At 37.3% G+C, this 13697-nt stretch overlaps 1 pseudogene; it reads left to right on the forward strand.

Annotated features, from left to right (window-relative positions):
* The first annotated feature begins 7227 nt into the window (after nucleotides 1-7227).
* LOC120254205 lies at nucleotides 7228-12326 on the forward strand (annotated as a pseudogene).
* The last annotated feature ends 1371 nt before the right edge of the window (nucleotides 12327-13697 follow it).

The raw sequence follows: 13697 nt of genomic DNA on the forward strand, positions 1-13697 counted from the left end.
CATCCTGCGAGAAGATCCTCTTTTAGCTGAGGCCTTGGGTAGTCCAATGAAATCATCCTCAATGCAGCTCACGTGGCGGTCTGAGATGTCATTCTTACAATTAAGCACAACAGCTATTTGGATGCAATTACATAATTTTCATGTGGACCTCTGGGATGGAGAATCCCTGTAGACCTTGGCCACCCATGTTGGTCGTTCGCTTAAGGTTGATGATTACACCATCTCCCAGATCGATCTAGATTTGCTCGCATATGTGTCAAAATTGATTTATTCAAACCTCTGAAAAGAAGAATATGGACAGCTGATGAGGAGCATTGTGCTTTTGTTGTATTTTTGATCTGGCGCCAATATTTTGTTATTCTTTTTGGTTTTGATTAGGCACGGGATGAATTAGGTAGTAGTGGTATAGTTTTTCTCATGCTCCAACAAATGTTAGCTTGGCTTTCAGGTAGGCCAGGATGCCGAGACCTTTAGGAGGTGGAATATACATCACCGTAACCAATGGACTCAAACTTTGGTTCGTGGATTGTAGTGGCTCGTGGCCTGATGGACCTGAACTTCATCCTCACACTCCGTTCACGTGGCCTAGGATGATCCAACGGATGATAATTCCAAAGGACACAATGTGCCATGTGGTTAGCCAAGCATGCATGGTCAAGGTGGCTACCACACTAACTCAAAATTTGTTTCTACGGATTAGAGAAAGCATATGAGTAACCATTTAATGAGAGGCGATGTGACCCATGATGCTAGTTGTTCACTCACATCCAAATGGCTACTTATAGTGTTAAAGTTGCTTGTAATGTGAACAATTTTTGATTGCCTAATCAATCTCGATGGATCGGACATGAATCCCCAAGACTTACTTTGCCACAAAGAGTCATACGCTTCTCCTTCCACACAACCTACCATGATGAAATCAATCTCTTCACCAAGCATTGATCAGCTCTGAGGAGATAGGGCCGGTGAAAATGATATGTTGGTTGAGCCGCATCTCGGAACTCATTTGTAACCCTTAGCCCACATCAAAGAATGACGACCCAAAGATTTGAATAGTTCGAATAAATCAAAAAGGCCACGATGATGAAAATGTTTGAGGAAGAGGAACGAGATGACTCAATGACATTGGTTCAATTCAAAAATGGCATTAGATGAGAAGCTTTTGATCGAGAAAAATTTACTCATTCTTCTAGTAGTCTCTCATAAAAAAGGGATACTTGACATAGTTGCATCCGACTCCTAAGTTTCTCGGAGTTTTTTCTTGCCCTTCATGATCCTAATGATCATTGATTTACCAGATTCTTATATTTGTTTTTCCTCTCGTTCTTTTTAAATTCTATTTTGTTATAATGATAACTAAACTATTGTCTCTTTGGGAATTGCGGTATCGATTGAGATACCATCTCCTATACACTTGGTTTGATCAGGAAGCTTACACCTTATATCTTCTGCCCTTTTGAAATCAGAGCGAATGCTCAAAGGCTTCATTGTTTTTGTTCCGGTTACCTAAATGCTGGGATTGGGGAAAAATATATATTTTACGAAGGTTTCTTCGGGAGGATAATAACTCTGATGGCGTCGCAAATTGGGAAGGTTACCTAGTACAGCCTCTCGAAAATGCCCTCAATTTGGTAATCTTTTCCACTGTCTTCTAATGAGTTGGTTTCTTTACATTATTTATAATGACAATCATATTGAAGGACATAAAGCCCTCTAGCACCATCTTTACGGTATGTCTCTCCTTGATCTCCCATGGATTTTTATTGGGAGGTTTTTAATAACGTTTTAACTATAGAGGATTATAAAGGTGGCTGGGATCATTATTAGACTCGTAAATCTCATCTTTTTTTTCCGATTTTATTTCTTAATGTAATCTTCTAAATGTTCACTATACGGTCTTTGACTTTTACTTGATGTAACAATCAATTTGGTCTAGCTCATCGTTAAGCTAGGATGGATAGCTGTTTAGTGAATTCGCATTGGCCTACAATTTTTTATTCTTGTATTCTTAAACATTTTTCCTCCAATCCTTCTCCGAATCATGCACCTTTTTGTTTTTCGGTTTTCTACGTCGGTTATTATTATTCATTTTGATTATTATTGGTTGGATTATGTGGTGGCATCATGTTGTCAATGATGCCTTGAATTTTACTCCCCATTCTAACCCAATGCATAATTTTCATCTCTTTTTCCGCGCATAAAATCAGGTCTTTTTGCTCTCAAGAACCACGGGTATAGAACTTAATTGAGTAGGCTCTCCACCACTCTAGAAAAGAGATTTCGATGATGCAAATCCTTGATTCTAGCAGCTAATATGAATGATGATTTCTCTTCAAATCTTGTGATGCTTTGTAGGAAATGTCGTCACTTCAAGGGGCAAAAATGCTCTCAAATGGTCTCAAAGGGTTTGGCTTCCCTCGGGTTCACAATGAGGGGAAATTCACAATGGTCTCAGCGCATGATATTCATAAGCATTACAACTCCATCTCGTTCATTTTACATTCACTGATGGTATGATTGGGTTACTGATAATCTTGGCATTGAGCAAGTTTTCTATGATTTTCATTCTAATCTTTGGAAAGATACCAATCCTAAAAGTTTTTCAGATTTTTCAACTTTTACGCTTTGATGATCACTCTCTTGGATAGTGAGTAGAGTTTCTAGTTAGAGATGTTTCTAAAAGATGAGGGTTTTTCCAGGTCTTATGTCTCTTTCATCAGGGAAGTGTCACGGATTTGGATGGTTTCAATGCGAGAGTTTTACAAATTTTTGAATAGAGGTGGTGATTATCTTTTTCTCAACTTTCTAATATTTCTACAATCTTGTATTATAAATTCTTGGTGTAAGACCTATGCCACTTTCATTTCTAAGAAAAGCCACCCCAAAATAGTTTTTGATGATCGTTATGTTGCTTTAACCAATGTTTGTTATAAAATTCTTTCCAAACTTCTTGCAATCGGCTCAAAAACTATTTTGCCTCGTTTTATTAGTTAGTGAACAATGTGGATTTGTCTTAGGTATAGCAACATGTAAAATAACATTATCACATTGCAAAAGTTGTTCACACTATCAATCGAGACCGTGCTTCCCCAGGATGGTAGTCAAGATTGATATTGAAAAGGATTTTGACTCGATAAGTTGAACATCTATTCTCGCCACTTTAGCCAAAATGAACTTTCCTAATGCTTGGATTTCCTTGATTTAAGGCCTGCCTCACTTTTGCCTCTGTATGCTAATTAATTTGCTTTACTGTTTTCCCCAGTTCTCTACCTCTAGAGCGGTCAGGCAAGGGGACCCCCTCTCCCCCTCTCCCCTTATCTCTTCATTTTAGTCTCTTAATATTTGACTTCCCTTCTCAATTTTACTTTGAATCAAAATCTTATTCTTGGTTTTGATCGTTTTCCTTCTCCTAATTTTAATCATCTCATGTACACCAATGATTTGGTTATTATCACTCAAGCCTCTCTTACGGTTGCTCGCAACATCATTTACTATTTTTCATGAGAACCTAACTAGGTAATCTTTGAATAGAAATAAATCTAAGATCTTCTAGTTGGTTTAGGGTTAGCCAAAAGTATTTGTTCTATCTTAAGGTTCAGAATAGAGTGCTATCCCTTTACCTATTTGAGCATCCCCAATTTCTCCCAATAAACTTGTTGTCTTTGTTTTTCCATGCGTGCTATAGATTGGATAAACATGGTGCTGGTTAGAAACATTCAAAATTTTTAGTTGTTGCTAAGACCATTGTTATTAATTTTACTTTTGTGTCTATTCCATTGTATTATCTGTTGATTTATCATGTTCCAAATTCGATTTTAGATAATATTTCAAAATTAGTTAGAAAGTTCCTTTGGTCTAGTAGTGGCGATAGAAGTGGCATCCATCTTGTGAATTGGACGAGACTACACACAATCACTATAGGAGGGCTTAGGCATATAAAAATCCTAGATGAGGCAATCTCTTATAGCCAACAATGTTTTTCAGTTATCTTAACAATCACAATGTGGGTCAGATTTGCTCCGAATTAAATATAGTGCAGCAACTTTTGGATGGATGACCCCCTATGAATTGCTCTTGGTTTTTCAGGTGACTTTGTCGAGAAACAACTAAAATTTTGAGACCAAAACTTTGACCAAAATCTTTTAATCCTTCTTCCACTTCCTTTCTTTTTCCTTTACGTGTCTTGAGATCTCACTTGCTTTAGCCTACTTATCTCGACATAGACTGGGTTTGAATGATATTTCATTTCTTGATCTCTTGATAGTACTTATTGATGCGATTAGATGCTTCAGCTTCTTTTTGGCAACTTTACGGATGATTTTAAGTCTATATTGGGTCTTGCATGGATTCAATTTGGTGGTAACTATTGGGTATGGTACTGAGTCACGTAACTATCTCTTGATGATTTAAGCATTTAGCTAGAGATACATGTCGGGAGGAGCATTGGCTTGGCTAGACTTTGGACGACTTAAAACTCTCTCCCCTATATTAAAGCACTTTACGCAGCTTATCCTTGAGAATTAAAAATAAAACCTTGATTACCTATATTAATTGAATTTTGGGTCTACAAACTCTTTGCATCCTTTGTGGTGTGGATTTTTGAAACTAACTGGAGCACTTGGTGAATCATTGTCCTAAAGCCCAGAAATGATGTGGTCTCGGTCTTGGTTTGCTGAGCCGTTTCTTTCCTCCGGTTTTTGTCGGGCAATGGTTTGGATCGGCATGCATAAGTCCATCTTTGTTCCATCTATAATTGTTTTTACAGTTTGGCATATCTGGAAGATGAGATGTAACTGTATCTTTAGAAAATAGAGCTAAACCACGCTGTATTGCTCATATAGCCTTTGCTCGAGTGAGTAACACTAATCTCTTTTAGGGCCTCGAACAAGGAAGTTACTCTTGCTTACTACTTCCTTCCTCAGAAGGGTCCCTTTCTTATCTTTCTGCGAGGCTAATATAGGGACAACGGTGATAGTATCTCTAGTGGGAAGTTGGTTTTCTTTGTTCTTCGATTCTAATTATTTGATTCATTTTGTAGGCTCACATTGATTGAAGTAACCTCACATTTGGATCTTTGGAAATAAAATTTTTGTAACTCTTTAACAAATTAGAAGATGCAATATTAAAAATCAAACGCATCATCATTGCTTCAATGCGGAGATCCTCAAGCTCTTAATTACATGGCGAGGCCCGAGATTGGAGGCTGAAGAATGGTAACATCCTCGCAAAGTACACTCTTTTCTCAGGGCAAACCTTCCATACATATGGTTCAACAAGCGGAATCAAGCGGTACGCAAGGCTTGATGTTCATGGAAGCAATCGCATACCTTGTCCTTTTCCATGAAGAGCAGAGACCTCCAGGTGGATCATGAGAGACTTTTCACCACGAGACTTTCCCGCCAATTTGATAGCTTCTTTCTTCCCTTTCCCTCTTTGCTGTGTTTTTCTTTTTCTGTTTTGAGTATCCTCTAGTTTTCCTTTTATAATCTCTTTTATTGGTTTTAATAAAGTGAGCTTACAGCTCTTTTTAATAAAAAAATGTCAAAATAAATAAATAAATAAAATTTATTTTTTTAATAAAAATTTAAATATAATTTAATTTTTGAAAACTTTTGAAAAATTTTTCCAAAATTTTTATAAAAATATAGGGCTCACTCGACTATTTGCTTAAGTGGCTAAAGTCTCTATCATTTAAATCAACTCCCATTGGTATATTATTTTTATTTATTTTAAAAATATGAATAAGCCACTAATCATAGCATAATAGTAAAGTATTTTTCTTGACATATATATATATATATATATATATATATATATATATATATATAAATACTAGACAAAATTATAATTTGTTATCTTGTGCGTTTTAAATAAAGATTTAATTTTTCCGTCTTAAGTCTTGAAATCATAACCAAATTTTAACCAGCATAGTTCAATACAACTTCCAACTTTTTCCTCAAAAATATTAAGCTAATTAGATAGAACAACGAGGCATCCAAAACCCAAACTGCCTTGGTCCTTTTTGCATCTTTTAGCTCAAACAAAGAGACAATTTTGTAATTCAATAATACCCGAAATGGGCTGCCAAACATAAATAGGCCTGGCCGTTGTTTCTTCTTTCCAGCTCAAGCAGAATTCCATCTTCCAGCCCAAACAAAAGGCCAATTCGTAATTCCAATAACATCAAAGTGGACAACAAAACTCCAAATTGGGCCCGGCTTGGCATCCAGCCCAAACAGGAAAGAACAGTTCGGTAATTCTATAGAACCGAAACCCTAACTCACTGAGGCCCAGTGACTGCCCTTTAGAGCCTCTTAAAAAGCGTGCACGTGTACATCAACAGGGGATATTACTCGCCACTCCTCTGACGTGTACCGGAAGCCCAACCCTTCCTTCATATAAATACCACTTTAGCCGCCCATTCCACTCATCCCATCCCCATCCCATCCCATCTCCATCTCGGCGGTCATTTGGGGAGCCACCGCACGTCGAGACTCCGGGATCAGAGGACAAATCAAGCCACCAGGGCCGAGATCTCGATCGCTTCCTTCCCCGATCTCTAGGGTTTCGATCCCCTTCTCTGTCTTCGCTCACGGTTGTTCCTGAGCGAGTGGGTTGAGGGAGGAGGGTGTTTTTAGCTCCTCTGTTATAGTGGATTGAGCATTGGAGTTGATTTTTCTCTGTGATCTTTTTCTTTGGTGGGTTTGAATTGGTTTTTGTGTTGTTTTTGTGGTGGTTTTGGTTTTGATTTGATGGTTTGGGTTGGTTTTTAGGTTAGGGATAGCTTCGCCGAAAGGGAGAAGAGGGGGTTTCTGATCTGATGAGGCAGAGCGGTGTTGGAGGTTTGCGGCGCCAGAGCAGCGGGAGTAACACCAATACTACGCCTGAGATCACGCCTACATCGTTGTTGGCTGGGCACTTGCGATATGAGAAGGTCGCGATCGAGCAATAAAGGTTCCAAAACGGTTGGGTTCGCGGTGAGGCATGTGAGGCGGTCGCACTCCGGGAAGCTCTCGTGCTGCCTGTGAGCAGAAGAAGGGTGAGTTATTTGTTGAAAAGTTTGAAGTAGAGAATTCTTTGTATCTGTGTGCGATTGATTGACATTTCTGATCTGCCTCTCTGAAGAGAATTTGATGTTGATAGCATTTTTGATGTTCATTGACGACTTCACGCGCTGCGAGACCGTGGTGGGGTAATTACTGGCGTAATGTACTGCAAAGACTTCGGATGCTGAATCCTGCTGCTGTATATAATCTTTCAGGGCTTATCTATGCTTATGTTATTGTTGTTTGGATAGCGAGCCAAGTGATTGGTGATGTATATTGAACTCGTTAAAGTCGGAAAACTGGTTTACTACAAGATTTCCTATATGATTACATAACTTTCCTTTCCTCGTTAGAGTTTTATGTAATGTGTGGCAACCCTGCTTGGTGGTGATGTATGTTTCTGTCTCGAACGAGTCCGGAATATGATTTGACATAATCTCTTTGGGATGATATGTGCTCAATGTCAATCTTCATCCGTCAATTGAAAGACTCTAGATTCTGTTGGGAAAGTCGCAGTTGTTGCAACTCCGGCGCGATGAGAGTGGTGATAAATAGGTTAAACGAGATCTTGTTCTTGTGCCTGAAGTGAGCAGTAACCTCTTGCATTCTTTTGGTTTTCATGGAGTCCGACTAGTTTTCACTTTGTTGAGTCCGAGAGTTGTGGTCTATGTTGCAAAGCATGTTATCTTATTACAGCTCTTTTGTTTAGTAGCATCTCCACTTCTTGTTGCGGTTGCGCTTCGATAGAGACTAAAAGTTAGATGACATTGGGCTGTTGTGATCTAATCCAGGTTGGTTGCGACATGAGGTGATGACAGTATCGCAATGATGCATACACAGCCACTAGCAGTTTGTATCATACTTCTATTTCTCTCTCCTGTTCCTGTTTTGCGTAGTGAAATAATTCTAAGAATCGGCTGAAATGCTGTTGGGAACTATATGTGGATCATGGGACTATTATATCTTCGGAGGAGATCACCTTTATCGTTCTTGCTATATTTTTATTTGTAGCCTGCCCTTTCTGAAATTTCCCTTACTTCAACTTATGTTCTATAGAACTCTACTCCACTTTTTATCGATTATTATGTCTCCCTTCATTTTGCAGTACAGCGCATCTTGAGCGTTAAAGTACGTGAAATTGAGGCTGTTGTGATTTAATTAAAATAGTGTACTGATTATGGCATAAAATGAGGTATTAAAATGATGCATGTACTTTATCACTAGGAAGTTTATCTTACTTTCAATTCTCTTATGCCGTCTGCATGGTGAGCAGGGGTACAGTACTGGTTATGGAACTATATGGATTGTGCTACTGTTGTATCTTTGGGAGGAGACGCCTTTATGGGTGTGTTATACTTCTGTTTGTATGCCTTATCTGTGCAGCCTGTTTATGTGTTTCATGGAACTCACCTGCCCCCTTTTGTCGCTATTGTATGTCTCTATTTCATTTTTACAGTGACATATCTTAGGCCTTCAATGTAAATAGAAATTGAGGTTATTGTTGTGATTTGATTAAAATGGCGTGTGCAATTATGGCATAAAATGATAGCAATGTTTGAAATGATGCATGCACATCACTGGCAGTCTATCATACTTTCAATTCTCCTGTTGTCTTTGCACAAAGTGAAATAATTTTTAAGTATTACCAGAGATGCTGGTTATGGAACTATGTGGATAAATTACTGTTGTGGCAACTTTGAAGGAACCCGCCTTATGCGTTATTATACTTTTGTTGTATGCCTTATCTGGGTTCCCTTCCTTTATGTTTCCGCGGGGAACTCTACCTTTTGTGATGTTGAAATTTTCATGCTGGTGGATTTGGGACACAGTTTTTATTTCTGAAATTTTGTTAAACTATCTTTTCATTTTCTGGAAGTTAGGGTGTACAGTTTTTAGAAAATTAGCTAGTGTTATATAAACAATCAGTCAATAATGGATTAGAGAGGCTCTAACGCATAATTTGTGAGCTGCCCTAGATTTTTTATCTACCATTGAGAAACCAAGACCATAGGCACTGCTTTATATTGTCTGGCCAATGAATCCATGTAAATGTATGAATTATGAAACAATCTGTTTATTTTATTTGGATTGACAATAATATATTCAATCTAGCTGAAATTTGTCTAGTTTGTTCACAATCTAATGCAGTTTTGTACAGCGCACTTTATTAAGAAATATATTTTGCTTTCTGCCTTTTTTTTTTCAGTTGAGGGTCCCTTTGTTCATTTTCTACTCCATTGCTTATTTAATGGATTTCTTAGTATCACTGTACTTTTACATGCTCCTAGGTAGTCCCTAATTATCAGTTTTAGTAATTATTTCAAAATATACTGTTTGGAATTCTATGTTGACATCCTGGATCATATGCATGTTGCTTCTGCTTGTGTACGAATGTAGTTGTTGAAATTGCTTTACATATTGATAGATTTGATTTATACCTGAGCTATATGCAGTAAAATTAAATGTGGGTACACATTTGCTAATTTTTCCTGCTAATGGAGTTGAGATTCTTTTGAAGCTGAAGCTCACTATTGAAGGATGAACAGTCTTTAGGTAGAATTCAATTGTTGTTTCTTTTCCTGGTAATATGATATTTTCTCAGCAACAATCATGAAGTTTTTGGAAGATTATACCTTGCATAATTATAATAAATAATGGAAACATAATTTCCAACATAAGCCATACCCATGATTTTCATTGTAATTACTTATGCACGCTGATTGCATGTGGTAGAACCCTGTTAGTGAAAACTATTTTCTTTTATTTGAAGCTTATTTTAACAAAACCAGCCATATTTATGATAATTAAATCTTCCAAATGCAAAATCAAGTCTTAATGCTTTTTTACTATGTTAACAGCATTATCATAAACAAATGAGTATATTTATCTTTCTATGTATGGTTGTTACATGTTTGCTCCTTCCTTTGTTGGACCAGATTCAACAAAATAGTTTAATTTCTAATTTTTCACATTTCAACAAATATTTATCTAGGACACCATTTGACTTAGCTCATAAAAAATGAAACTTGTTTTGTAGATGGTGGCGGCAAAGGGGCGATGGGGTAAACTCCTTGATACTGATTCTGATTCGTCTTGATCGGAATGACCCAAATTCGCGACAGTGGTGAAGTATGCCTCTCTCTCTCTCTCTCTCTCTCCTGTACATGCATGCACAGGCATGCACAGCCTGCATTACATGTTCAAGAACTTTTACCAATTTAGTATGATTTAGTGAAACTGGCATTTAACATACTTATTATTGATTGCTTTGGTGGTTCTTGACTAAAACAAATGGAATGAGGTCCTTGTAAACACACTGGTTCATCTTTATTAGTGACACATTTGTATAAATTATGATCACCCCTTAAATTTCTTTATTTGTTTTGTGATAGTAGGAACCCTATCATTTTGTTAGGTGCTACTGTAACAACACCATTGGATGATTACAAAAAGTCTGTGATAACAATTATTGAGGAATACTTCAGCACAGGAGATGTGGAACAAGCTGCTTCTGATCTCAGAGAACTTGGCTCTGAAGAATACCATCATTACTTTGTTAAAACTTGTGTCACTGCAATGGATAGACATGATAGAAAGAAGTGGCATCAGTCTTACTGTCTGCTTTTATATGCTGATGTGATAAGCTCGGCTCCAACAGATTAGCCAAGGGTTCTCTATACTTCCTTGGTCTGCAGATGATTTTAGCAGTTGACATCCTTGATGCAGTTGACATTCTGGCTCTTTTCATTGCGTGCAGTTGTTGATGACATCCTCCTCACCTGCATTCCTTATGACAAAACCCTTTCTGGGGCCTCGAGGACTTAAGTTATACAAATTGCAGAGAGGGAGTTACCTCTAAGCACCTCATCCGCTGCAGAGCTAGTTGGTGAAGATGGTGTTAGTACCCACATCACCGTAGAAGAGGTGAAGAAGAATTTCAGATTTGTTGAAAGAATATTTAGAGAGTGGGGATACTTTTAGAGGCCTGCAGATGCATTAGAAATTGGGTGTATCATTCTTCCACATGAAGTAGTGAAAAGGCTCTGATACTTGCAATGGGAAAACCAGGCATGGAATCACCTTATATCGAAACTCCTAAAGAAGCAGCAGATGAAGAGGCCTGATAAGCTCTAGTCAGATGATGAAGGGGTTCTCTAGGCTTGCTGAGAGCCTTGATGACCTTACTCTTGATATACCTTCTGCAAAGCGCTTTCCAGCTGCTAGTACCAAAAGCAATTGATGAGGATGGCTTGACTCTTCTTTTCTGAAGCTTTCTGGTGCGGATGGAGATCAGCGATGAAGATGCTGATAAGTAAAGAAAATTCAAGGAGGAAGCTAGTGCCATAATTCTTGAATATTTTCTCTCTGATGACATTCCTAGACTTGTTGAAGCCTTGAGGATCTTGCAGCTCCTAGATACAAATCCCATTTTCTCAAAAAGCTGATCACACTTGCCTGTGGACCCGAAAAGAACAGGAAGAGATATGGCATCTGTTTTAACTCTACTCGTATGGAAATTTTCTCAACTGATGATATAATGAATGATTCATCATGCTTCTAGAATCAGCTGTGAGGATACCATGACATTTTGGATGCCTCAAATGGGTTAGCTCTGTTTTGGCTAGGCGGTGATTGTTGATGTGTTGGTTCCATTAAACCTGGAGGAGATCAGCTTCCCACAAAATTGTAGCGGAGAGTGAAACTGTACACATGTTTCGAACCTAATTTCTGCCCGCCATGCGGGTGAGAGAAATTCTGAATGCTGGGGTGGTGGCACTGGTTGGGCAGTGGAGGATGCCAAGGACAAGATCACAAAGCTTCTGGAAGGAGAGTATGAGAGGCGGAGAGTGATGTCGGGGTGAAGCATCAGTACATCGTGATCTTCAGAATGCCATTCTTTTAACCATGAAGTAGTTAAGAAAGCATTAGTTATGGCTATGGAGAAAGAAACTGACAGGATCACCATTTTCTTACAAGGTGCTTTAGTGGAAAGTTGATCTGCCATGTGGATGACAAAGGCTTTTTCAAGGTGAGGGATGGGCTTGATGACCTTGCTCTTGATATCCCAGTCTCGAGAGGAAGTTCAGTTATTATGTAGAGCATGCCAAAACTTGGTTGGCTATTACCGTCCTTTGTTCTCCGCCGTCCTCAAATGCCGTGACGCGCCGAAAAGGAGGCGGTTCCATCATACCGCCCCCCTTTGCTTTACTCTTGCTCTCTGTTGCTGTTTATGCACGCATTTTCGACCACAGGTTCTACCTTACAGGTTGCGGACTCTGATGGTTTGACTGTGTTTATGCACAGTTAATCCCATGCCACATTAGTCTGGTTTGGCCATATAGTCGATGTTGCTCTCCCATCATCTTATATTTTAGAACCAGAGAATCTTTATACGTGGTATTTATGTGTATTACTTAGTGATTTGGAAACAAATCTTTGACTTATGACCTTTTCTTTTCCTTCTCATTTATGTTTGTTTCTCGCTTCTCTTTTCTATAACTTCGGGTTTGCTCAATTTCCCCAAGTCTGAAATTCGGTATGACAATGGATCATGGATGTTTTAAAATTCTTGTTTTATGTGATGAATCGGTGAACTGGTTTTTCATTTTATCTTCATTGGGGTGACAGTATTTAACAACTTCAAATGGTGTTTGTATTTTATTTTATTAAATTGAATTTTAGTTTTCTCTTGCATAGTGTAAATTTATTTATAATAATAAGGTTTTAAGATATTAAGTTTATCAACTTTTCAATTTCTTTCAATGAAGATGTATATATACATATATATATTTATGTCTTGAAAAATATTTCTATTTTAGTTTTTGAATTTTTTTTTAGAGTTTATTATAAATAGAGTTAAAAAAAAAGACTGTTTTTTTAGTGAGAACAAAGAAGCGAATTCGAGATTAGTGAAAACAATTTTTTTAGATTAGATGATTTAGATCTATCTTAAGTTTTGCTTGAGTTGATTTTTTATTTAAATTACAAACTTTATATTGAAGACGAGCTTGCATCAGCAATTTCAAAATTTCAATGGTTTGAAGAAGTATGATGAGGATCAGTATTTGAACTTCTCAATTTTGAATGTTAAGAGTTTCCTATGCCCTCAATTTCCACCACAATATCTCATAACAAAGTTTTTGGACCCTCAATTTCTACAATGTCTCAAAACAAATTTATCACTAGTGGTTTATCTTTGAACATAGTGTTGCTATTCTTATAAATATAAGACAATTGTAATTTTACTCATGTATAGTAGGTAAAAGAATAAATACTCTTATTGTGCCTTCTATAAAACTATTTATTAAATCCTTTATTCTAATTTTTCATAAACCAGAAAACCATGAATGGTTTACATGCAATCCTCACTTGCATGTCATGTGATTCTGTTTGGATATTTCTCTTTGTTATGCTATGAGTTCTAATATATAGATTGATATGTTTTTTTTTTAATAAAAACATAATGATATATATTTTAATATTTAGCTTATTTTGTGTGTATGATATTTATATCAATTATTTCTTCAATCATATTAACGGTGGCGTGTTTTCATTACCAAGCGTATTTATGTTTTCATTACTAATTGTGATTGTCAAATTTATAAAGTTATTTGAATGATCAAAGAAATTTCACTGTAGTTAGCAATGTGA

The sequence above is a fragment of the Dioscorea cayenensis genome, unplaced genomic scaffold (assembly GCF_009730915.1).
Source record: "Dioscorea cayenensis subsp. rotundata cultivar TDr96_F1 unplaced genomic scaffold, TDr96_F1_v2_PseudoChromosome.rev07_lg8_w22 25.fasta BLBR01000378.1, whole genome shotgun sequence".
In the NCBI taxonomy this organism is placed as follows: domain Eukaryota; kingdom Viridiplantae; phylum Streptophyta; class Magnoliopsida; order Dioscoreales; family Dioscoreaceae; genus Dioscorea; species Dioscorea cayenensis.